Source organism: Podarcis erhardii (genome assembly GCF_964252035.2).
Source record: "Podarcis erhardii genome assembly, chromosome: 1".
Classification (NCBI taxonomy): domain Eukaryota; kingdom Metazoa; phylum Chordata; class Lepidosauria; order Squamata; family Lacertidae; genus Podarcis; species Podarcis erhardii.
In genome coordinates this window covers 60604992-60632812 of record NC_138497.1, presented here as the reverse complement: position 1 = coordinate 60632812, position 27821 = coordinate 60604992, and the positions used below count along the sequence as shown (strand labels likewise).

At 42.2% G+C, this 27821-nt stretch overlaps 1 protein-coding gene and 1 long non-coding RNA gene across 3 annotated transcripts in view; one reads left to right on the top strand and one right to left on the bottom strand.

The window, feature by feature from the left end:
- The window catches only part of NAV2 (neuron navigator 2), a 559460-nt gene that overhangs the window by 313067 nt on the left and 218572 nt on the right, over positions 1-27821 (bottom strand). The gene's annotated exons all lie outside the window — the stretch shown is intronic.
- On the top strand, positions 859-21456 carry LOC309327680. Its single transcript, XR_014150619.1, has 3 exons — positions 859-965; positions 20495-20578; positions 21336-21456. It is a non-coding gene; the product is annotated as an uncharacterized lncRNA (long non-coding RNA).

Sequence of the window (27821 nt, the reverse complement as noted above, 5' to 3'; positions counted from 1 at the left end):
TAAATCTGAAGATTCTTCCCTCCAACCAACATCATCAGTATCTTATTCCAAATTCTTCTCTGCAGAAAGTAAGTGCTGTTTTGAAGTGGCAAAGGATATGGAAATGAATCTGGATAATTACACAGATACTAGTGATATCTTGTGGTTTAAATAGGATTAACCATGGCTTAACAATGATGATTCTTGTTTGCACGCACAAGATTGAACTGATGGCTAAACTGAAAAACAGAAGTACATGTGTGTCAACTCCTAAGTCCAAATGCGTTCAGTGGAACTTATTTCCCAGTTAATGAGCTTTGGCTTGAACTTTCAACTAGATAATTAATACTGCATAAGTATCAATCACCAGAATAAAGCAAGGGTAATTGAATATCTTCTTTGAGATCTTAAGCAACCATTTAATACCATCCAAAGATTATGTTGGAGGAAGGATAATAAAAGTTCCTTCATCAAAAGCATAGCTCAGGTATCCAAAAGAAAGCAAGTATGGATAATGCTCATGAGCAAAAAACAAAACAAAAAAGCAGCAATATAACAAAATCTTGACATGACCAAGAACAGCAGATCCTTTCCACCACCTTCTCCCCAACAGTCCCTCTCTCCATAGCATTCATCACTAATTCACAGCGCTGTTTCTCATACTGTTATTCTAGCTTCATGCAGCTCACTCAGCCATAACAACAAACAAACCAAGTAGCCAGGCAAGAATTTTATTTTCTCGGCACAATAATAAAGCACAAAGAGGAAACTCCTAATTCTATAACTAAGCTATAACTAAGTCCAGTGCCACCTACTGACTAAAACATAAGACACTAACAATAACACATTTCTTCCTGAGCCTAGTCTTAGAGACAAGAAGCTCTATAATCATCAGGGTCAAACTCCATGCAACACATTTTATAGTAACTCAAGAGCAACACTCAAATATAAAGAAAACTGCTTCAGAAGAAGATAGTTTGGAAAGGGTAAGGACCTTCTCTTCTCCCTCTTTCATTTCTCTGTCCTTGTCACATTTAATGAAGTGGCATTTCCTGTTTTGGTACTATTTCACACACTTGTGCATAACCTGTAATTTTTATCAGCCTTATAGCTTGCACTTCTGTTGCAAGCTCCAAAATGGCCCAATCTTAGAATGTTTGAGTAGGATGGTGCTATTCTGGAATGGTTGTGTTGCACATCACTACAGTAATACTTCAAATGTGAGACCATGACGGGCATATAATAATAATTCTGTGTGCTGCAGCTCTGCCCATTCATGATGATGGGGTGGGGAGCAGGAGCAGCTTGTGCAGTAAGATGGTTCTGTGTTGCCACTTTTCTGCCAGCGATGTTACTACTGCATGGTACCAAGACAATGCTGGAAAGGGTTAAGTCAGGGCTGCATGGGTGCACTGGTGGGAGGGGCAGATTGGTTCCACTGGCGCACCCACTCAGCCTCAACTGCACTGCTACTCTGACCCTATGCTGTGTGGGTACCATCCTGATAAGTGGCAGCAATGTCACTGTAGGAGGACAGCATCCCCACCCTTCTTTGGCCATCTTTTATGAAGAGTAACAGTTTGTGTGTGTGTGTGTGTGTGTGTGTGTGTGTGTGAGTTCCTTTTGCTGTTTTGCTGTTTGCGAGGAAAGGTGAGATAGAAATGTAATTAAATAATAATGACAACCATATCATAGGTTGATTGATTGATTGATTGATTGATTGACTGGGTATTTTTTACCACACACACACACTTACTTTAAAATCAGCATAAAAGAAAACAAAGCAACCCTGTTTTTAAAAGGCAGGATCAAAACATCCCATCCACTCAAGGATGCCACAGATAAGATAAAAGCCAAAGGCCTGGAAAAAAAGAAATGTTTCTGCCTGAAACCTAAAACCTATGCAATGATGGTGCCAGGTGAGGCTCTCCAGGGAGACAATTCCACAAGCAGGGAGCCACCACTGAAAAGGCCAATTCTTGTGTTGCCATCCACCAAGTCTCCTGAGGAGGGGGCACACAAAGAAGGGTGCCAGATGACAATTGCAGGGTCTGGGTTCATTCATATGGGGAGAGGTGGCCCTTGAGGTATTGGGATCCTGAGCTGCATAAGGCTTTAAAGGTCAAAACCATTAAAAATATATATTTAATATATTTTAATATATAATGCAAGAAGCACTGAAGATAATGCAGCAATAGACATAGAATGTAAGAAACTCTCACATAGTGTAAGAACAGGCATTTCTACCATACCACTGAAAGCTCATGAACTGTCTCTGTCTTGCACTTCCTAGCAGCTGCAATTCAGTAACTTGAAAGCTGTATACAGTACAGTATTTCCTAACTTGATATGCAGTTTGCTAGTGACTACCAGATGTGCAACTATATTGAAGCTTACCAGACATACACATCTGTTCATCAGGCAGGATGTTACTGATCAGACTTCACTAGGCTTCACAATTTTTCAAGCATTTTGGAAAGTCTATGCATTTTAGGATTTAGTGTTCAAAATGCATATTAATGTACAAAATTCACACATGTATTTATGTGTAGAGTGTTTGAGAGAGACAGAGGGGCAAAGGGTGAATGAATGTGTGGTCTCTCTCTCTCTCTGTGTGTGTGTGTGTGTGTGTGTGTGTGTGGTCTGGGTGAGAGGAAGAGATGTGTGTGTGGCTGTGTATACATGATGCATATGAGAATCTGGGAGTGGGAGAGATGCATGTATGTCTGTGGCCTCTATGTGTGTGGTGAATGTGTTTTTGTGCTGCCAGTGCAAGATAGTGTGTGTGCGGTAAAGCCACCTTTTATATTTTAACTGGTACTGGAAAATGTGCCCTGTTGTCATTAGGTTGTAACAGCATCAAGTTTTGTGTATGTCTAGCAGAATCAATATTGTGTGAACTTCACAATCAGGACCAGCAGGACATAGCTGACAATGACTGTATTTTGTCTAGTTTTGTGTTGTGCCATGCCCCTAAAGCCATCATTCTGTGACGGGTGCTTACAGCACTTTCTCAAAATTCAGAATGTGCCCACTGGTCCAGAAGGGTAGACAACCTCTGCCTTAACATAAAATAAGTACCTATTTCTCTTCGTTGAAAGGAATGTTGCTGTTCCTGATTAGTTTGGCTGCAACCAAGAATTTATGCACATTTGCACAGAGCATGGTTTAAATGTTCTGCCACAGCCCTTTCATTATTTCAAAGTGTTTCCCAAAACAATTTAAGTGCAGATTTGCTCAGATTATATGTATCTATGCCAACGGAGGAGAATCTGTGGAAAATGCATTAGTTACATCACACATCCTAATCTTTCTGCAAGATGCAACCCACTCCTTAGCAGCTCTTTGGCAATGACTAGTCATGCGATGCATCAAGAACTGTAAGTAGTTTTGTTTGTAGGCCAAAAGGTATATTTAAATGCCTCCTTAAAATGAATTCAAAACAAAAAGTTTTAAATAATGTTGTCTCAAGTCTCTCTCACATGTTAATTTCTCCTGGAAAGTAACGACATCAGATTTAAAACTGAAGCTCTCTCCACCTGGATTTGCTGTCAAGCAAATTTAGCTAAACAGAGGAGAATGTGCTGCACTAGCAGGTGACAAGGTGTCAATAAAGGAATTTGTAGGGTGGGATGGTAACATTGGCCTATTTATTTCCACTACTATTTTTCTTCCTTGTCTCTGATTTGACAGTGGTTCAGGAGATCAGAGACAAGGATAGGAAGGTGTATAAAAGCCTCAAGGCAACCCAACTTCACTGACCTGAGAGTATTGATCATAAGATGGCTCCTTGAAATCTTATCCCCCCCTGCCCTACAGTTTTGGTATTATGAGGAGTATCCATGTATAACCATTGATCTCTCCAGGACAGGTCAACATGCAATGGTTCACCCACATCATTTGCTGCCTGTATGCCTTCTCTGGACAGAAAGGGGCCACACCCTTTGTTCATTGAGGACACCAGGGACCACTAATATTTTCTGATTGAAACAACAACCACTAATACTAGCTGATAACAATGTTCTGGTCTGCAGCATCCTTGGTTTTCAAGGTTATGCAAAAAAGAAAAAGGGGAAATGGTGTTATCCTAAGAAGCAGCATATAAATAGCAGTGATAATTGGACCATGAAAACATGAAAAGCAAGGACAATATGTATTTGGTTTCTAAATCACCTTTCTTCTTCCAGATTAATTTTCAAAATGAAATAATGACTTGAAGCACTCAAGCTTTATTAAAACAACCCAAGCACAAAAAAGACAAAGTTAAATCTCGGCTCTTACTAACATATGTTCTTCATTTGAAGGGTAGAGCTTCATTTGCATTTACAACTCTTTTTGCAATATTTCCTCATATAGACTATCACAACAAAGTCCAAATATTAAAGCATAAACCTACAATTGAGCATGGGAGCTAAATTTTACTGCAATCCACTGGATAGAAGGATTTTATTAAACACTAAAATCCTAACACTGCCCCAAAATTCCCACTTAACTGATATCAGTTAACTGATGTTAAGACTGATGTTAACTGATGTTAAGACAGGTTTCAGTGAGGACAATATTAAACAGCATCAGAACTTTCATCTAAATTATACCAGTTTTCTGTTATCAAAATGGTTTTATCTTGACAGCATCAAAGCAACTTACAATATTGGACATAGCTCCCTGAAGGGGCTTCAACAACTTTTCTCATATGGCTCCTTTGCACTTTGAACCAAAACCCACAGTAGGGCAATATTGTCAGAAAAAGTTACAGAATGGTGAACAAGTTTCTGAATTCTCCAGAACTTTTTATCAGGCTAGATGCAAAGAGTGGTAGGTAGTTAGGCTGGTGTAAAAGTCATAGTTAGACTCAGATGGGTTAGTCATACTTTAACCTCACTTAAATAAAGGGGACTTGTTAGTCATGACTAACATGACTTGTTGATATCAATGGAACTAAAGCATTACTGAGTTAGTTTGGATCCAACCTGTTAAGCCTGCATTGGTCTTTATCTTAATATGGTGCATAGGAAGAGGGAGCAGATGTAATTGGGTTAAAACTCTTTTAAGCAGTGCTGTGATTAAATTTGCCCTTCAAATTGCTCAGAGGTTTTCTTCCCCTGTGAAAGAAACTGTCGTTTTTCAACCTCTTTCTCAGAATGTGCCTGCTTTTCTTTAGAAGTCTATAAATTCTAGTTGAAATGATTGATAGATTACATATACCAACTTTCCTCCCAGAAGCTACCTGGTTTTCCCCTTCCTCATCTAATCCCCAAAGCAATATTATGAGGTAGGTTAGGCTGAAAGGGAGTGAGTGGCCCAAGGTCACCCTGTATTCTACATGGCCAAGGAGGGATTTGAACCCTAGTCTCCTAGGTCCTAGTCCAACATTCTGAACACACTGGCTAAAGATAAGTGTATATGTCTGCCTGATAGATTAGTTAGTGAAAATGAAATAGGCTATCTTAAAATAAAACCTGCTATCAGTTAGTATTTTGGCAAGACAGTCATACCAATTCCAAAAGATTTTTTATTAACTGTATAATTGCTTTATACAAGCACATATGGATGGGCTATAACAAATATTTTTAGTTTTATATTCAAACTATCTAGGCAATTTGCCCACAAATGGCTCCCTCTAAAGCTTGTATTAGCTTAAACTCTTCCTCGGTGCTTTGCAATCAGCAGCCAGTCCAGCTGTAAATTCTTTAAAATAGCCTGTGCCATTAAATACACCCTGCTGCGTAATTGAGCACCACTGCTAAAATACTGCATACATAATGGAAAGAGAGGATGAGCCTGAAGATAGTAGCAGTAAATCCTAAGAAGCGCGGGCAAAATATTTCAGAAAGAAAACTGAAAAATCGTTCTCGGACATTCTATTTTAAAGGGAAGGCTACAAGATTATTGTACCTCGTACAATGGTTGTATCAAAAGAAATCATCCTACCAAGACTTGACTTTTAACCCTAAGACAGAAATGATGGCAGTCCCCTTCTGAGGGAAAATGGGTCCAGAGATTCCCTCTACCAGTTTCTATCAGATGGCAAAAGACATTGCTGGTGAATCTGGAGATACTAAGGCAGTAGCCTTTACAGGTGAGGACTTCAGCTCCAGAGACACTTGTATGGCAATGCACGTAGACATGTTACGTGTTGTTGCTATTGTTGTTGTTGTTGTTGTTGAACATTACAGGCTCATTTGGGGGCTGTGCCAGTTATGCAATTTTGTTTCTTCTTAATGTGTGTAATTCCAACATTGCAATGTGTATGGAGCAAGAATGCAGCGGAAGGGCAGCTCCAGGACCTTTTTGCACAATGATGTGATCAGCAGGAGCACCAGGAAAGTCTCTTCACTCTGCTAAGTGAATGGGGTGATAACAAGGCTTTCAGGTTTTACCACTGTCTGTGACAGATTAGCACACAGAAAGTCGAAAAATGTGTGAACTAATAAAACAAAGGCTGGGTGCTTCCCTTGGTAGGGTTCCCAGTTCATACTAGCATTTTAAAGAGTAAATGCTTCCATGAAAGATTCTTTGCTGATCTAATTAGGTTGCATTTCAGCTGGCTGAAGACCTTTTGTTAAAGCTCCATGTGTTTTAAAAGTTGAATTTATGTAGTCAAAAGGTAAGCACCACTGAATTCAATGAAGCTTATTGTCAGATCACTATCCATAGGATTGCACTTTGTTACCCTTTGCCAGCTCATTATTCTATGACTACCAGCTAATCCTTTAAAATTGAGCATTATGTGGTGTACTGCTGCTCTTTGAGGAGTGGGGTGTGTATGCATTGGCCAACAAACACAGTTGTCTGTATGTTTGGACACCCATTGGGGCTGTGGCTATAGAGCCACTGTGCACTTCAGAATTTATCATTACTCCACTGCTCTTGGATTGTGAAAAGAGCATTTGTTGTTACTTATTTGCTCCTCTATTGCTAAATATGTTATGCATGTGGAACACAAGTGGCGCTGTGGCCTAAACCACCGAGCCTCTTGGGCTTGCCAATCGCAAGGATGGCAGTTTGAAATCACACAATGGGCTGAGCTCCACAAAGGAGCCGCTCTTTCCCAGCTCCTGCCAACCTAACACTTCAAAAGCACACCAGTGCAAGTAGATAAATAGGTGGGAAGGTAGATGGTGTTTCTGTGCACTTTGGCTTCCATCACAATTTCCCATTGCACCAGAAGCAGTTTCCTCATGCTGGTCACATGACCTGGAAAGCTGTCTGTGGACAAACGCCTGCTCCCTTGGCCTGAAAGCGGAGATGAGCTCCACACCCCATAGTCGAATTCAACTGGATTTAACCATCCATGGGTCTTTTACCTTTTTTTACCTATGCATTCAATAGGGCAGATATCATTTGATGAATAATGCTACTTTAATAATATGGTCCTGGACTTTCAGTCCATGATCAAAAAACTGAGAATGCACATATGCAAAAAAATAAAATCTACAGAGGCCAAAAGAAATCCCATAAACTCAGATCCAAGGAGAATAGCTTGTGCCAATTCACCATAAATTTATATTTTCACACAAACCACTATAGGCCACCTATACTGAAAGGTGGTTTAAAAAGCAAGCTTTTTCTTTAATTGGCAGTTCTGCAAATGTTATTAACCTGAGTTCAATGAACAATGAAATCCCACCCTGAATTGTTAAACTTAAAGTAAACCTTTAGAGCAATACTTTTCTATGCCATATATCCAAACACCTATATTCTAAATATTATGCACTATGTGAAACTAAAGGTATGATGTAACATGCGGAATCTTAAAAAGGCATACATCTGGTATCTTTAGGATGAATGTTGGTCTCTGGAAAGAAAAGAAGCAACACATTTCTATTCCAGTTGGGAAGTAAACCTGCATTCCCTACATTCCCATTGTTAGTATTTGATGCAAACAAGAAAAGGCCAAGAAAACTGGAATCCATCCTGACTTCAATAGAGAGCTGCAGATGGTTGGAAATCTGGCATTATACTGAGAGAAAGACATCTGTTAAGAAGTGGAGTTCACAACGCCTGCAATTCCCTCCCCCCCCCCCCAACGTCAAACAAGCTCGTGTTAAAGATTAGGAAACATTTTTGATTAGGAACAACTATTAAATTATAAAATGGTATGTGAGTGGAGAATATCTATGTGAACGTGCAAAACTCTCAGGGATAAGACCAGACAAGAGGTATCTTCCTGACATCTATGATTTCCTATGTGGAAGTAATTTTTGTATGAGGGGAACTGAGCTATATGAAGTGGCACAGACCAGGCACAGATTTACCATCTTATTTGCTATTTGTGAAAACTAGGCTTCTATCCCAATAAAGTCCTGAACCTCACTGCATAGTCAATGCAGGGTGGTCCACTGCAGCACAATCCCACCACCACCACTCCTGCTTTCATGAAAGAATGCAGGATGCAGGCTGTGGTGCTGTAGGGGTTTGCCCTGCCCACAACCAACACAGCTGGGGGCAATAAATCCCCACAGTCTGCACATTTGGCATAGTTGAGAAGGGGCTCTCTGTGAATACCAATGCATGCACATAGAATTTTTCCATACAAAAGAGAAATCGTAATATCAGTTGGGTCCATCCTGATTGCTCCTACTATGCAGACAGCAGGGAGTGTGTTGCTGGGCACAGTTGCAGCGGGGTGGCTAGCCTGAGCACCTCAACAGCTCCAGTTTTGTTCAATTCATGGAGGGATGGAGGACTGAATCCTAGGAGCGCACATAACATCTGTGGCATAGCAGTGGGGTTAAAAAGTGTGATTCCTCCACTATGTAACCACTACATAGGTCCAGCTCCAAGGCCCTTTGGGCGGTTCCCTGACTGCAATAAGTGAGATTATAGGGAACCAGGCAGAGGGCCTTCTCGGTAGTGGCACCCACCCTCCCATCAGATGCCCTCCCATCAGATGTCAATCAAATAAACAACTATCTGACTTTAAGAAGACATCTGAAAGCAGCCCTGTTTAGGGAAGTTTTTAATGTCTAATGTTTTACAATTTTTTATGTGCTGTAAGCCGCCCAGAGTGGCTGGGGAAAATCAGCTGGATGGGTGGGGTATAAATAAAACAACAACAAAAACAACAACAACAATCTCTTGTTACATGTTGGGATTAAAAGGTGTTTTCTGGGTTTGGAAAGTCTGAAGAATGCTGAGAGCAACAACATGACAGATGGATGCTCAGGACAGAACTGCACGCTGAGAATACATTTCCCAAACTGCTCATTTTGTAAAAATAATTTATTTTTTTTACAGAGTAGAATTGGCAAGTGGGAGTGGAAACATTTCCTGTAGATACAGTTCTCACCTCAGGCCTTCCCTTCACCTTACTCAGGGCCTTACTCAGGGGTGGGGTGATTTCAGCAGGAGAATAAATGAGTAGGAAAATAATTAAGCATTTCCCTCACGTAATTATCTTTCACAATTCCCCACATTATGTTATGTAGCCACCATGGGTTTTGGAACTCAATGTTGCTCCACCTTCACAACCATGTTTGCATGTGTCCACAGCTACACTTATTCCTTCAGTCTCTGGAACTGTCAAGTTCAGCACATTTCTAAAGCACCAAGCTTAGTAATTAAATATTAATAATAATGCTACACAGCCATAAATAACATGGAAAAAATAAGACCACAGAAGTGGCTTCAAAGTGTAATCATATTACATATGGTTGGTTTGTGCCCAATGACTCTACTACCCTCAATTACTTTTGGGAGGCTACAATATATTTTCTGACATTTCTATAATTTGAATAAAAACAAAATATGCAGGATGGCTGCTTAAGCTAAAGTATGCCAGAAACATCTGAGAAAACAGGCACTTAACATTAGTCAGTTTAAACTGTAAATCCTCTGACTTTCAGATGAGTCACTGCACTGCTGGGCAAAGGATTCTTTAATTTTTATCTTTTATGAAATGCAAAAATTTGGTAATACTGCATTAGGGAAAATGATCCGATGTTTGATGTTCAAAGGAATTAAGGCTGATGTGTCTAGCAGCCAGATCTGACAAGTACAGTAATAACAGTAATATTTAGTAACACTTCAAGGGTAATTCTGGGTTGTCCCCAAGTCTGAGCTAATGAGAAACCTTCCCATTCTGGGAAAAGGAATAATCATCATGAAAGTGATGACTTTACCCCTCCAAGGATCTAATTCTGGCTCCAATGATGAAAGGGTATCTATTCAGACGCAGGGTTTCCTGCTGCATGTTCATGTCTTTCTGGAAGTTCTTCTGCTGCATGTTCTGGTATTTCTGCATGTCTTTCTGGAAGTTGACAGCTGAGGGTCCCTTTTTCCTCATCCAGGAAAAAAAATGACAAGTGGGGGGCTGCAGGGTTCATTCCTGGGCCAGTTGTTCTTCAGCATCTTTATAAATGACGGATGAAGGTTATTGAAGAGATGCTCATCAAATGTGCAGATGAAACCAAACTGGAATATATAAAAGGATGTCACATAGAGGAGGGAGAAAGGTTGTTTTCTGCTGCTCCAGAGAAGCGGACACGGAGCAATGGTTCCAAACTACAAGAAAAAAGATTCCACCTAAACATTAGGAAGAACTTCCTGACAGTAAGAGCTGTTTGACAGTGGAATTTGCTGCCAAGGAGTGTGGTGGAGTCTCCTTCTTTGGAGGTCTTTAAGCAGAGGCTTGACAACCATATGTCAGGAGTGCTCTGATGGTGTTTCCTACTTGGCAGGGGGTTGGACTCGATGGCCCTTGTGGTCTCTTCCAACTCTATGATTCTATGATTCTATGATTCTATGGAATGGGTAGCCATGCTGCTGAAGACAGAATCAGGATTCAAGAAGACCTTAACAGATTGGAGAACTGGGCCCAAACAAACAGAATTAAATTCAATCAGGACAAATGTAAGGTTCTACACTTAGGCAAGAATAACAAGCTGCACAGATAGAAGATGGGGGACACCTGGCTCACCAGGTACAGCAGCAGCAGCAGCAGCAGCAAAAAAAAAAAAAAAAAGCTAATCCTATTCTAGGCTGCATCAACAGAAGTAGAGTGTCCCGCTCTATTCTGCCTTGGTCTGACCACACCTGTGGTCCAGTACTATGTCCAGTTCTGGGAGCCACAATTGGAGGATGCTGACAGGACGGAAGGTGTGCAGACAGAGCAGAGTGACCAAGATGATCAAGGGTCAGGAAACCAAGCCTTATAAGGAACAGTTGAGGGAATTGGGTATGTTTAGCCTGGTAAAGAGGAGACCGAAAGGAGATATGATAGCCATCTTCAAATATCTAAAGGGCTGTCACCTGGAGGATGGAGCAAGCTTGTTTTCTCCTGCTGTAGAGGGTAGGACATGAACCAGTGGCTTCAAGTTACAAGAAAGGTGATTCCGACTAAACACCAGGAAGAACTTCCTGACAGTAAGAGCTGTTCAGCAGTGGAACAGATTCCCACAAGAAGTGGTGGTTAGACTCTCCTTCCTTGGATGTTTTTAAGCAGAGGTTGGATGGCCATCTGGCTTGCATGATTTAGTTGAGATTCCTGCACTGCAGGGGGTTGGACTATATGACCCTTGGAGTCCCTTCCAACTCTACAATTCTTTGATTCTATGATTCACATATTACATTTCTATCTTGGTTTTTTTATATAAAAAAAAATGAAGTGTGAATGTGACACCGACAAATTCACTAAAAAACCATTCAAGACACTCTGTAACGAGCCAGGGTTGCCAATGGTCTAGGATAGGGGTAGCTGATGGTGATATTCTCCAGGTATGGTTGGACTATAGCTCCCATCGCACCTAAGCAATGGCTGTGCTGACCAGGGCTGATGACAGTTGTAGTCCAGCATCAGGAAGGCACCACTTTGACTTTCAGCACAGAGTGCTGAAAAATGGACAACAAGTCAAGTTTACAGCTGAGATAAAGTCACTTGAGTGTACATCTACTTTCCCCTCTGTATCTTTGTGTGGTTTTGCCTCCCACAGCTGCACAGTGTAGGAGAAGCAGATAGGTGTAGTCTCAATGCAATGCTGCCACCAACACCTACTATTTGTGACACTTTTAGCATGCATGCTACAGATTCTACATCAATGATCTATAGCGATCTGCCGCAGTTACTATAGCCGTAGCAACACACCATTAATGTAGACTCAAAGGCATGCAGTTGTATGCTCTGCAATAGCTTTCCTCAACCTACCAACTTCCAGATGTTTTGGACTAAGACTCCCATCAGCTCCTGCCGGCATGGCCAATAGTAAGTGATGGTGTAAGTTGCAAACATCTGGTGAGGAAAGTCTGCTCTACAACATGTTGAAGACATGGTTTATTCTGACGAGAACACTTACAACCCATGTCAGATGGAGAAAACATAAAGTGAGAGCATAAGGTAAGGAAGGATTAACTGATAGCAGACGGTGCACAAGAGATTAGGCTGTGGTGATTCCGGAAAGGCTGCACTTCAGTAAGCACCTTGTCGTCTTTCCGCTTGTCTCAGCTGAAGTGATTCCAGCTTTCCCAAGCAGCCGTTGTGGCATATGCCCATCTAGCTACTTCCTCTTAGGCAGAGCTTCTCTGTGGGTGGGAGGACAAGAGTTATGCAAACATTATGCAGGCAGCTAAATTATCCACGAGGATAAACAGCAAGGATTTGTAGGAAGAAATGTTCATTTGCAGACTGATAAAACTTTGTCAACATACCAGTCAAAACTAAGGGAGGTCATATAAACGTATCAATGAAACTGCCTTATATTGAGTCAGACCATTAATTGCTCTGTGCTACACTATCAGCTGATTGTCAGGGCTTTAAAATGTCCTGCAGTGCTCTATTAAAGCATCAAGGACCGATCGACTGGTCACTGGTGCTTGCACAGAGCCCTACACAGCACTTAGAAGCACCAACAATGAATTTTTTAAAAAAATATTTTATTAAGGGTTTTCTTGTTTTACAGTGTAAGTGTGATGCCTCGTATTTTTTCCCCCATGTAACATTTTTACAAATCCATTTCATTTGTTGAGGCATTAGGGGGAGAAGAAAAAAAAAAGAAAAGAAAGGCGGGGTGGAGGGAGGGGAGATGGATGGGGGTGGGGTCGGGTAGCGGTGTTTCTATTATGTTTAATGTATGTAGTTTGGTGTCAGCGTGCTTGTGTTGTTCACTTGTGTTCCTTTGGTGGTGAGAGAGGTTGGGGTTGGCCTAGGATGTGATTGTTTGTTTGTGATTGGCTGTGGTGATCTTTGTTTTCGTGTGTGAGTGAGGTGGGTGGGTGTTTTGGATCAGGTTAGCCATATTGATTTGTATGCTGTTGGTGGATTATTGTCATTGTCCTGTTGGGCTGTGTATGTGATAAAGGGGAGCCATACCGGGGTGAAGGTGTCTTCTTCTGTTTGTCCCTGTGTCAGTTTCAGTTTATTAGTTAATTTTTCTAGTAGGGCTGTTTCCCATACTATTTGGTACCATTGGTCCATGCTTACTCCTGACAGGTCTCTCCAGTGTCTGGTTATGGTGTTTCTGGCTGCTGAAAGTAGGTGGGTTATGAGTTCTTTGTGGTGTAAATGGGCATTGTTGTCTTGGAAGATGTTTAGTAGGGCCAATTCTGGGGTGAAGTCTAATACTTGCTTAGTTATTTTACATATTTCTTGTATGGCTGTTGTCCAGAATAGTTGGATTTTGGGACACTCCCACCACATGTGAAGGTATGTGCCTGTGGAGGTGCACCCTCTCCAGCATTTTGGTGAGGTTCCTTGGTGTATTAGCGCTAGTTTCCTTGGTGTGATGTACCACCTGTAGGTGAGTTTCAGTGTGAGTTCTTTTCTTTTCGTTGATATGGATTTAAAGGGGGGTTTAGACCACATTCTGGTCCATTGAGTGGGATTAATCTCATAGCCTATGTCATTCTCCCATTTTTTTTGATTGCGTCTAGGGGATTTGCGGGATTTTGGAGTAGTATTTTGTATATTGCGGATACCGTCCCTTTACCGTTTCCCTTTGTTGTTAGGAGGAGGTTTTCAAAGGTTGTCAGGGGCCTAGTTGCTGCTGATTTTACTGTTGGGTTGTTTAAGAGGGCATGTAGTGCACCAACAATGAATTGATTGCCAGGGCTTCAAAGCCCATGCAATTTAATTTCAAATTGTGCAGGCAAAAATGAGTTACCTGGCGTAATTGACAGGTGACCAACAAGTGTGTGGGCTTGGACCATAGAGGAAGGGGGAGATAAAAGTTTCAGCTCACCAGCTGAATCCAGTTCCCCACTCCTGCTCTATAGCATGGTCACTCATTGCTTAAAAAGAGGAAATGGATCAACGTAAGAATAGATTTTTTTTAAAGGGCACTGATTTGCATGATCAAATTTGTGTATGTTAATTTATACATAATAAATGTGTCTTGCCCAGTGAGGAATCAGAACTGCAGTAACAGCTTCCTGGCAGCGGTGTCACTGTTGCATACTAGGAGGGGAAGGCAAGGTGGCAGGAAAGTTAGGGTTGCACAGGATCACCAACGAGAGTGCTAGACTGACTCCAAATGTGTGCCCATGTAGCCCTGACCTCACTGCTGCCTTGCTCCTCCTGATACATCACAGTGACTCCCTTTCTGATAAGCTACTGCTGCAACTCTGCCCAAAGCTGCTCCTTTCTAAACAGAAATAATATATATTCCCATAGTAGGGAAGATTGTGACCACGGGGCCTGTGTTCCAGCTCAGTTTGCTTTGCAGGTGCTAACCACTGATGACCAACTTCAAGATCTTTCATTTTCCCTCCTATTTTTGCTTATCTTTAAACTGGCCTTGGACAGAAAGCTCTTCATACAGAAGACTGACTTCTATACAAAGCAGTACACTTGGCGACCCTATTCCTTTATTCAGGATCTGAGGCTGAGGTCTATACTAGACCCACTGCTTCTGACCCTTTAACTAAATGTGACAGGGACTGACTCCGGAACCTTCTGCCTAGAAAGCATGTGCTATCACTGTGCTATGGCTGTTTACACTCTTAACCACTGATGGCAAAGAATCAGGATATGGTCAGCCTGCAGCAACCTTTATGGGAACTATACATGGTAGCCAATATGTACACGTTTACACACTAATTCCAAGTGACAGTCCGGGCAAGAAAATCAGAATATGTTAAGCCCAAGCAAAAGGGGGCAGGAGGAGAACATGGAATGTATTCTGCTCTAAGAGTGTCAAAACCAAAAGAGGTCAGGGTAGGTTGTGGTTCTGCAAAGCTTAAGACTGGAATGATTGGTTAGTGCAAAACTGGAGTCACAAGATCAGGAAAGAAAGCAAGAGTCTAGGTAGAATCCAGGAAAGAGGTAAGGCAGCAGTAATCAAGGAAATGACCTGCTGTATCATCCAGAAGTAAAAGCAATGACCAAACAAAGCTCAAAACCTAAGTCATTCCCTGTGCTAATTGTTAATGAGTACACAGGTCTTTGTCTGGAAGGCCAGAAATTAGCCATGGCCACCCTAGAAACATGGCCTGTTTCTTGGGAGAAAAGCGATGACAAACCCAGACAGAATCTTAAAAAGCAGAGACATCACCTTGCCAACAAAGGTCCGTATAGTTAAAGCCATGGTTTTCCCAGTAGTGATGTATGGAAGTGAGAGCGGGACCATAAAGAAGGGTGATCGCCGAAGAATTGGTGCTTTTGAATTATGGTGCTGGAGGAGACTCTTGAGAGTCCCATGGACTGCAAGAAGATCAAACCTATCCATTCTGAAGGAAATCAGCCCTGAGTGCTCACTGGAAGGACAGATCCTGAAGCTGAGGCTCCAATACTTTGGCCACCTCATGAGATGAGAAGACTCCCTGGAAAAGACCCTGATGTTGGGAAAGATTGAGGGAACAAGGAGAAGGGGACGACAGAGGATGAGATGGTTGGACAGTGTTCTTGAAGCTACAAACATGAGTTTGACCAAACTGCAAGAGTGCCTGGCGTGCTCTGGTCCATGGGATCATGAAGAGTCGGACACAACTAAATGACTAAACAAAAAACAACAACAACCCTAGAGAACATAACTTCTCTCAAGGCAAGCTGATGCATGCTGATTCTCTGCTGCCCTAATAGCCTCGGCCCAGTATATCTGAAGGAGCATTTCCACCCCCATTGTTCAACCCAGACACTGAGGTCCAGCGCCAAGGGCCTTCTGGCGGCTGCAAGAAGCTAAGTTACAGGGAACCAGGCAGAGGGCCTTCTCGGTAGCGGCGCCCACCCTGTGGAACACCCTCCCATCAGATGTCAAAGAAATAAACAACTATCTGATGTTTAGAAGACATCTGAAGGCAGCTCTGTTTAGGGAAGTTTTTAATGTCTAATATTTTACATTTTTTAAAGTGCTGTAAGCTGCCCAGAGTGGCTGGGGAAACCCAGCCAGATGGGCAGGGTATAAATAATCATCATCATCATCATCATCATCATCATCATCATCATCTCAGATATGTAAACCTCATTGACAATAAAGAGGCCCTGATCTTCAGCATTAGCTGCTACTTTCACTGCAGTGATCTGTGATGATGTTTTATAAGCCAGACAAGTTTTCTCCAGACTGCATTGCTATAAATTATATGTATATTTGGCGATGGAGAGACATGGGTGACTCAGCTAATAAATGGATTCAGAAATGGTGGGACCAGACCTTCCGTCACCTCATGTGAAAACAATTGGGCAATGCCCAGTTCTCACTTGTGAATCATGACTCTAGGACTGTGCACTTTTCTATTATTAAGATGTCCCTTATTAAAGTTAGATGTTATAACTCCCTTGAGTAGAGAGAGTTGGCCCAGGCAGTGATTTAGCATATTTTGCCAGCAGTCATACTTGAAATCAACACAATTTTTCAGGATTAACTATGTCAGACAAAAGGGGCCAGCTCTACTCTAAGAATGTCCAAAGAGAGAGACAAAGAAACATAGCAACTTTGGACTATAGCAAGCAGACCTTGGTGGCTCACAGTATTGCAGGTATGGTGTATTGTGCTGTCTTCTTGTACACTGTGGAGGTGAGCCATACATTTATAAATAAATATTTTTAACTGGGTCTTTATTTATGTAAAGGTAAAGGGACCCCTGACCATTAAGTCCAGTCGCAGACGACTTTGGGGTTGCGGTGCTCATCTCGCTTTACTGGCCAAGGGAGCTGGTGTTTGTCCACAGACAGCTTCTGGGTCACGTGGCCAGCACAACTAAGCTGCTTCTGGCAAACCAGAGCAGCGCACGGAAACACTGTTTACCTTCCCACCAGAGTGGTACCTATTTATCTACTTGCACTTTGACACACTTTCGAACTGCTAGGTTAGCAGGAGCAGGGACAGAGCAACGGGAGCTCACCCCATCACAGGGATTCGAACCATCAACCTTCTGATCAGCAAGTCCTAGGTTCTGTGGTTTAGACCACAGCGCCACCTGCTGTGCATGTATGTAGGTATGTAGTACCTGTCAATTGCAGCATTTCTTCTAATAAAGGTGCTGCACCATGCAATACAAATGTAACCAGCAATTAGTGGGCAATCCTCATTCAAGAGGAATAACTGCAATCCTTAACCCCCAACCCCCTCAAGGCTTTGGCTGAGAGGTTTTCAACCTGGGACTCTCCGGTCTATCTTCAACAAACAGCTATATTACACTGGATCTCAGAGGAGGGGTTGAGGTGGGAAGCTGAATGGGAAAGTTAAGGAAAGTAAACTCAGCTAGTGGAGTATGCTCTGTAGTGGAGCACTATAGGAATATGCTGCTGGAGCTGTAGGCCTTTAGAGGGAATGCACCATACTTCTTTCTTCTGCATATTAGTTTTGCTATTTGGGGGGAAACTGAATGAAATACATAAATGACCAGAGGAAGAAAACATCACTACTGAATAATCCTGGCAAAGTTATCTCTTGCTTGTTGTATGTCAGGCACAGGAAACCTGTGGCTCTAGAGCACGGGTGTCAAACACAAGGTCCGCGGGCCGAATCCGGCCCGCCAGACCTCATCATGTGGCCAGCCTTCACCTTTTATTCTCGCTTTTTTTTTTTTACACAAGAAAGCCGCCTCTTCAGCGCATGCGCAGCAGCCTACAAGCCAGAGAACGTCTGCCCTCTAGCGGTGCCGGCCGTTCTACACAAGAAACTTGCCATTATTCTGACTATGTTTCTGCTTTCAGAGCTAGTTATTACTTACATTATTACAAAAAACAGTAATAATTGAATGCAGTGACAATAATTTATGATAATAAAGAGTGGACACATAGTCCTACAGATACAACCGGCCCTTTGAGGGTGACCAAACTGCTGATGCGGCCCCCGATGAATTTGAGTTTGACACCCCTGCTCTAGAGGAATTGTTGTATAACCAACTGAGGTCAGCCCTACTTCCAGCATGGCCAATGTTGTTGGAGCTGTGGTCCAACAACATCTGGTTCCCCATGACTGACTTACATAGAGTCCTTAACAAAATACACTGAAATTATGGTCACATCATTAATGTTGCATCTATTAACTGCCAGTGTTGACAGCAGATGTCTCAAAGGGCCAACGACACAAAATACAGTATAATTATGTGTGTGAAACTTGTTGCTACAAGTTCATTTTTATTTATTTTTTGCTCTATATTTTATAATGGATTTTGCTCATACTTCAACACAATTGCTTTCAATGCATTTAGCAGCCAGAAACCTATAAATTCTCAGTAAAGTCTTGGTAGTCATATCCAAAATTCTGTTGTCAAATCAGAAAACAACTCCAATTAATCTGTAGAATCCCCCCCTTTTTTTTAAAGTGGATGGGATATTGGCTGTGAGTAGTAGTCACTGAGACGTAAACAACCCAGAGCCATTTCCTCAAACAGACTTACACAATAATGTTACAATAAAAATATTAACATTCTTTCCCAATAAGAATGCACATGGAGGCTTGTGATGGCTGGCTGGGATATATATCCCTGTTTCTCCTTTCTGCAGCAGTGCCTGGACTGTAAGGCTGCCAGATCAGGAAACATTTCAGCTGACGTAGTTCTAATAAACCATCAACTCCTAAAGGAGTTGAGGAGAGCACTCTTCTATAGGTAATATAGGCACATGGTCTATTGAGCAAAGTACCTCAGATAGCATTGGCTCAGTCCCCTGCGGTAGAATCAGAAAAGGGCAACCAGGATAATTAAGGGGTTGGAACAATTGACCTGTGAGGAAAGTGGAGGAAGAACAGGACAGGCTGCAGGTAGCATACTAGCCTAAGCTAATGTAAGGCCACAGAGGCTATCTGAGTCTCCAGTGACAAAGCTGGATCTACTAGTACCCACTTAGAAGGACCTTAGTGCATACAGAATCACAGACTTGCAGAGTGATAGATGGCAACTTGTTTCCCTTCTGGGAAGAGGCAGTTGTGGCTATCCCAAATTAGTCTCCTGTAGATCTGCAGGGTGTAGAGTATATATTTACAACCATAGCACACTCCAATAACTGCTCCAGCCATGTGGATTCTCTGCTGTCGTCCCTCTCAGCAAAGATAGGCTGCTGGGTCCTTTGCTTCTAACTACCATATGTAGATTATTACTAGCTCAATGAGCCACATGTGAAATCCAGTCTAGAAAACCCACACAAAACCCTCACAAAAAAATGGCAGACTGACTTAAGCTACCGTGTTTTACAAAAACACTTCAGGCATTTGAACAGTTTTCACCAGCATATTTCATGTGTCACTGTTGCCTAGTAGGCAAAAGTGGCTCATATGTGACTCACATGTCTGTGATCACCTGCCCAGATTAAGACCATGTAACCAAAATTTACACCCACTAATCATCCTAATCTGAGAAACACTGAAATGCTGACAAAAGGCCACCTGGCATTTGAATGGGACAAAAAACTTCAGTCCTGAAACTAGGAGTATAGTGGTCGGTTATGCATTGCCAAAACTGAGGATCACCAGAACTGAGGACAAAGTTCTGTAAGAAATGTGCAACATGTCAATTTCTATGTTGTAAATCAAACTAAAGCCAGGCAGTCTTTAAATAGAGAACATCTTCAAAAGAGGGCTTTCCCCTGAGTGCCCTTCAAATGTGGACTCCTCTCTGTAAAGTAGGATGGAACTGGGACTTCCATATGAAGTTGCCATGTACTGGATAAGACCACTGATCTTTATAGGTCAGCATTATTATTTAGTCTGCCTAGCGGTTGTTCCCCAGAGTCTCAGGTAGAGAGGTCTTTTCCAATCCAGCTAGTTCCATGGATCCAGCCTACTCCCAGCCTCAATGATTTAAGCAGAAAACCTATCCCCTGATCCCCCATTGCACATAGACCCTATGAACCACACACCCACAGAGGTTCAGGGCATGCTGTGCAGCATTTGTATAATTATGTCTACTTCTGCTGTTTCATTCTTAGGCTGTATTTGGCAAAAGCTGTAAATAAAAGAAAATAAATGTCTAGGGAATGTGTCCTAATCTCTTTCCTGCTTTGGAACAAATAAACTGCAGTCTAACAAAAATTTGCCTGACAGTCCTCCTTTCCTGCCATGCCTCTGTTGTCTATTCCAGCAAACTGCTCGCTGATTTACTGACCTGTATCCTAATGACAGTCTGTCTTTATTCACATTTTCAGGAAATCTGCTTGATGGACAAGTGAGACATCTGTCTTGGAGCAGAAGAAAGCTTACAACTCACTGTCTGTAGCCTTGGGTTATAGGTGAGGAAACAGCAAGACCTTGACAGATCGCCATGGCAAGTCAGCCTACTGCTGACCTGATTTTTTTAGCCTTAGGAAGAAATTTGATTCCTTTCCCTTCATCTTAATAGATACATCTTCAGAAAAATCTACTGTATGTTGGGATTGGGGAAGGGGCATAATAAATGCAGATCTTGGATCTGTTTATATATTATTTAAGCTTTCTGTCCAGTGGCTAAATGGTCTCTTCTTGCAAAGCCAGCTCAAGAACCACTTTCTTTAAAAGTGCTAGAAAAAACTGGCTGAACTAATCTAAATTTTACCATATTTACATGAATTTTTAAATTTATTTTCATCCAAATATAGCCCAGGAAATAGCCTTTGGTATTGTGATGGTTAAGTAAGTACCTGGTGTCATAGTAATGATATTCTTTAAGGTTTTCTATTCTGAGGGTCCTAGGTAGGTGGAAAGGTGGGAGAAATAAATGAGATGGATGATAGAGATTTCTTTACTTTAAATGCAGATTTACCACTCTACATTTTTTGGGGGGGAGAGAAATCTTGCGTATAAGAGTATGCAACTGTTCAAAAGCCTATAGGGATGGGTAATGAATAATCAAAGCAGAAAGAGATTTGAAGTTAGGCAGAATAAAAATATATTAGAGCGCATCTATTACATTTGGAGTCCAGCCAAGTTATTCTTAGGTTGATGCTACCTATTACCCATGAATGCATGTAACAAAACTGTAGCAGCTGTTTTTTGTTTTTGTTTTTAAAGGGAAAAGCCATTTCTGGAAGCACAGTTAGAAGCAGAGCAGTGGTAAAGAGAAATGGTGCTCAACCTCCCTCCCTCCACTGCTTTTTTGCTGAACACATACACACATACACACACACACACACACTTCCCTATGAGCATGAAGATCTGTGTTTATACTTGCAGACATGGATCTGAAGCCTAAAGGGGAAGGAAGCTATATGGACAAGCAAACACAGGTGAGGCACTAACACTTCCCTGCCACTCTCCCACTTTTAATTGTCCCTTCCCAAACCTGCTTTTCTCTATGGCACAGGAAGTGGCAGTCAGGTTTTTATTTTCATGTATTTGCATGCAGCTCTGAATTGTTCTCTGGAATGATACTAAGTCTTTAACAACAATGCAAACCCCTTATTCATTCATTCATTCATTCATTCATTCATTCAGCAGCTTTAGCAACAAGGAACCCCTTGGCTGTGAACAAGTGTGGTGGCACTGACTGGGCTCAAAAGGGAAGAGTGGCAGCCATCGAATGACGCATGTCACTTGTTCTGCAACCTGAATGTTTCTTTGAGATTTCTGATTCACCCACTAAGCCAACTTGATTCTCTTCAGCTTGCTAGATCTGACAAGAACAAAGCCCCTTGTTGTTATGGCTGCAGGCATAATTTGAACTTGGGCTATTAAAAATTGAAAACCTTCCATTCAGCGTGTTCACTGGCACACTGCTACTTTAAACCTGTAACACTGCTTTGTGTATACTGAGCTGTTCCCTGGGAATCCTTCTTGACTCAGGTCAAGAGCAGCGCACTTCATGTTTTATAAAAGGAGCAGGGCTGTATGGAAATAGGCCGCCGGCTTGAAATAATGATCATCTGTAATGTTTGGCTGAGGTATCTTGGGACATTTATACAATGGACAGGAACCACAAACTCTGCTGAATCCCACACATGCTCAGACAGAAGGCATCCTCAGAACCGGTTAATGGTCTTCTTAGGTCTATGTCAACATACAAAGGAAAAAGGAAGAAAATAAATGAAGTGATGCTCTGCTTATTATTCTCCTCTGCATGACATGAAACCTAGAAAGAAAGACATACAAGGAGGGACTTTCACATGTTATCTCAGTAAAGATTTCTTGGTAAGCAGAGCAAAACTAGCCAGAACACTTCTCAGAAACTCTGTATCACAGGGGTGGACAACTTTTTCCCCACCCTCACATTGAGGGCTGCAGTCCCTTGGAACTAATCTCTCTGGAGCACATGCTAGCATTGGGAGGGATCAGAGCTACCCCATATGCAAGAAAGGGAGAGGGAGAAATAGTGTGTGTTTGAGTGTGTGTATGATATTCACTCCCACCCACTCCCTAGAGCCACATGAAATTAGGATGCATGCCACATGTAGCCCAAAGCCACAGGTCATGCACCTCAAATCACGTACTTTCAGCGGAGGATGTTGCTGATCTGCTTTCACAACTCACCACAGAATCTTGCACAAGGGGTGGGGCAGGAAGAGAGGGCCCTTGCAGCTCTACCAAAGACAGTTGCCTGGTGCTGGGATCTGAGGTACCACCAGCGGTGACTCTAATTTAATAGCTCCCCCCTTCACACTGTACACAGGGATGAAGCAGAAACTCCCAAATAGCGGTGGTTGCTGTTGCTCAATTATGTATGTGCCTCTTCTATTTACTGTAGCAGAGATCAAAAGGTGGTGCAATAGAAGGAATGCTCTTTTAAGGCAGCAGCAGAAAATTAACCTGTCAAATAATAAAGGCAATTGCTCACTGAAAACTAGGTTATGCCTTATGAGACTGCTTATTAAGAAATAGTTATAAACAACTCTAAATGTTGTCAGTGAAAAGGCATTATCTGGTATTAATAAGGAGCAGCAAACTGCTCTGCTTCTACTATGAGTTTTGATTAGAGATGCTACATGCATCATTTGGAAAGAAATCTATGGTTCTGGCTGGAAACCTACTGGAATATGGTGCAATTTCACCCTCATTCTGGAGACTTCACTGATACAGTAGGGCTGTTGCACATGGCCAGCAAAGTCTCCTGTATTGGAGAAAAGTTATCAGCATCCCTCTTCTCTCACTTACTTGTGGATGCTGCATATAAATCCAGGATGTTCAAAAGTTAAAATGGTGCTTGGGATTCTGAAGGCTCAGCAGGTATTCTGATGAAAAATTTAGGTCCACACCACACCTTTTCCACCTCACACCTCTACTTTTCCCTATCTTGTACATTTCCAAGTATTACAACAGCTCATCACTCTTCAATAAAGATATGGATTGATGAGTACAAGAGAGATCTGCAGCCAAATATTACCCTGTAACCTCACCTCCTAGCTATTGGTATTTGGAATTAAACTACTCAGCAGAAGTTGAGGTTAGGTCAGAAAGGACAGTCTATGAAACTTGGAGCTTCTTCTACAGTGGCGTAGCGTGGGGGGTGCAGGGGGGGCCGGCTGCACCGGGCGCAACATCTGGGGGTTAGGGTTAGGGGCGCAAATCCATGGGTTAGGGGGCGTAAATCCACGGGTTAGGGGGCGCAAATTACTTGCCTTGCCCCGGGTGCTGACAACCCACGCTACGCCACTGTTCTTCTATCTACTCTTTCCCATACAGACACACCAGTCTTCAGTACAAGCAGAATTGCATCCCACTGCTTCCAACACTAGCAGGAGTGCTTCCATTTAGGGTTCCAGCCAACCACCATGCCCTCCTCCAGGTTATGTTGTCAGGAGCTCAAGCAGGGCATTCCGCTGCCCCTTTTTCAGTTTCCTTTTTCCAGCATGCAATGACTACTGAACATGCTCACTGCATCAAGCTGTTGCAGGAGTCTCTCTCTTAAAGTTTTTAGAAAATATTGTTGCTGTTGCTTGTCTGCAACCTTCAGGCTCTTCCCAAGCATTGAGGTTTTTCAAATGGCCCCATTTTGGTTGTGATCCTGTTAGCACTCACTACTTAAGTTTGCTATTGGAGGGAGTGATCTTTATCTTTGGATGTTGAAGAAATAAGACGGCTGCTTAATCCACAGCAATACTACTAAATTTTAACAGGATGGCAGTAGGGCATGCATCCATGGCAGCTACCCAGGCAAAGATGGAAAAAGGCACATGATTCTTCCCTAAAGCACTTCCATGCAAACATCACGGTGCCTGATATAAAGGCTGCCCATCTCCAGTACCACCCAAGGGCCTCCACACAAAAATTGGGATCACATTCGTCATTCTGGAATGCACTCACTTTGCAAGGGTAGCCAGCTATGCTAAATGCAGCATGGAACCTCAGCTGGGACCCTGCTTCTGGTATGAAGAACATTCCTTTAATTAAATGGCTCCAGGCAACTATCTATCCTACCTGCTTGGTTGAATCAGTCCTGCACAGCTGGGGAAGAAGCACTGCATGGCAAAGCCTCAGGCATGTTTATTTGGTGTGTATGTTAAGACACCCTGCAGATGTGTGCTGGGTGAGTTAAGAGCTGCATGGAATTCAGATAATTTCAAATAAATTCCAAGGTGGGCTTGCCCCCTCAAGCGAAGTTTTAATTATGATTGTTTCTCAGACTCATGGAGTTAAATTTTACTAATGTTAGAAATTGCAAATCTACTGTCATGCTACATATATTGTAGAACAGGCACCTGCAGTAATGTAAATTATATGTGCACCTCTCTTTGAAGAGCATGTCATTCCATTGATCTGTGCCAGCAACACCTGGTTATTTTATTTATCTAAAACATTTAAGGATGTAATAATGCAGTCTATCCCTCTCTTCACTGCGGATCAGAATCAACACAAATAGCATACCATACCATAAGGCACAATTAATTACAAATAGAAGAACACAAAACTGGCGTCACCACAGACCTAGTCAAGCATTACCTGGTGCAAAACAATGCAACAGCACTGGCATATTAATCCATGTACTTCTCTATCTATACCACCTTGAGATACCACCGTCATAACATATATAAGAAGCAATTGAATTTTAATTGCTGTCAAAATAATCAGCAGCTAGTTCTACTTGCTTGACATAGCTCTAATACTGATGCATGGAGATAGCTTTTCAATGGAGCTAATTATGCAGATGATGCTAATTACCCAGCACTTTTCAAATACCTGTTTTGTTCACAATGGCTATCTTTAATCTGTGCTTTTGAGAACCAAAGTCAGAAATGAAGTTTGGTCCAACTTCCCTTCCCAGATAGTATGCAAGTTTAGCAAGTTACAGAAAGGCGAAAGCCCTTGCAAATGTTGGAGGATTGCAGAGACAATGGATATTGCTTGTTCTGCTAAGGATGCTGCATTATCCTAGTTACAGGGAGTTTGTTCCCTGCTGAGTGCTAACAATAGGAGCTTTGCCTGTCATGTACATGATACGGCTATAATTTTCTTAATGGCATCAGTGAAGAAGAAGTTCTTCAAATAATAAAGCAAAGCAGGAAACCAGAATCATGCGTTTATCAGCACAATCAGTTTCATAGTTAATGCAGCTGGATTGATGCTGCCTTCCCCATCCTTAACTCTGAGAAATCAATATCTAATTTTACAACTAATCTTCTAAAAACATCTTTCTAAGATGAAGAGGTTAGAATAAAAAAAGAAAAAAGCCCACCTACACATGATTTTTAAAAGAAAGAAAGAATTTTTTTTTCAAGGCCATCATATACTATACTATTCATCATGGCACAGAGCCAGCCAGTATTACAAGGCTCATCTTCAGTCAGTTTAGTCAGGTGAGTGAGGACGTATGTTACAACCACCATGCTGAAATCAGTAGTTTCTGGTAGGTATGGAAGAGTAATCCATTTAAAATGGGTTTATACATGGAAGTTTCTAGTTCTAACCTAATCAAGCTTTGCCTACCTTGGACCACCTCCTGATGGTGCCCACTTATGTGCCCACTTATGTCCGAGTTGCTTGTGGATTGCTGGTTTTGTTTCATTTTTTTTTAAAGGCCAACCAATTATATGCATAATTATGTCAAAAATACATTATGTGTTACTATGTTTCTGCAGAATAATTTTATAAGCATTATTTGTGTTTGTACACACACACACACACAGAGAGAGAGAGAGAGAGAGAGAGAGAGAGAGAGTTACATGCATTCTTGTAAGTATCTGTTTATTATAGGTAAAGGTAAAGGGACTCCTGACCATTAGGTCCAGTCGTGGCCGACTCTGGGGTTGAGGCACTCATCTCGCTTTACTGGCCGAGGGAGCTGGCGTACAGCTTCCGGGTCATGTGGCCAACATGACTAAGCTGCTTCTGGCAAACCAGAGCAGCGCACGGAAATGCCGTTACCTTCCCACCAGAGCGGTATCTATTTATCTACTTGCACTTTGACGTGCTTTCAAACTGCTAGGTTGGCAGGAGCAGGGACCGAGCAACAGGAGCTCACCCCATCATGGGGATTCGAACCACCGACCTTCTGATGGGCAAGTCCTAGGCTCTGTGGTTTAACCCACAGCACCACCCATAATTTGCAAGAATTATTTGTATTTTTATTGGAACTGGTTAAAGAAAAAAATAACTCATCACATTTTAATACTTGTATTTATATCCCACCTTTTTCTCCAAGGAGCTCTAGGTGGCATACATGGTTCTCCCCAACCTCATATAATGCCCACAATAACACTGTGAGGTAGGTTAGTTTAAGAGGCAGTGACTGGCCCCAGGAACACCCCATGAACTTCATGATCCTGGTCTCCTAGGTCCTTGTCTAATGCTCTAACCACTATACCATACTGGTGAGATAAAGGAGCAAGACATGAAATGGGAAAAAATTGAGAAGCTCAACATTGATATTTTCAGAAAACCCCAACTCTAGTTTCTAGGTGGTGGCTGTAAATTTAGAGTGCACTCTGATACCTATCTACTCAGAAGGAAGCCCTGTTGAGCTCAATAGGGATTTCTTGCAGGTAAGTGTGGGCTTAGATTGTGGGTTTAGAGCAGTGCCGCTATGGCACGGAGAGTTTACACACCATTACCAGCCAGCAGCAAGGATATTTGCCCATAGTGTGAAGGCTCTCCAGAGTCTATTGTGCAGCATGCAGGTGTCATAGGGAACATATGCCCCAGAGAAATGTATTTCACTATTGGGAGGCCACTTTTCCTCCCCCAGCAATGGGAATACTAAAACTGAATTGGAACAAAAGGCAATCAGGTTTTCTGCAGTTTGCTGTTTGTTCAGATTCCAGCGCAAACACAAAACTGCTCTGACCTGTGCGTAGAAAGCATGGGAAAAGCAGAAAGCCGTTCAGACCCAAGATTTTTAGGCATGGGGCAAGCAGAAGTGTGGATGAGCTGTCAACCAGACTAAGAGGCTAATCCAGATCTTAGCCTATGCCAACAGCCGCTATCAACCCTTCTGGTCTGGCCTGAGCACTGCTGAGCACCAAGGTGCAAAAATGGGACATCCGTTTGTCTTCATTATGAACAGTGTTTCAGGAGAAGGGTGCCAGGCTCATTACAAAAGCAAATATTACAAGCAGTGGAAAAATGTGT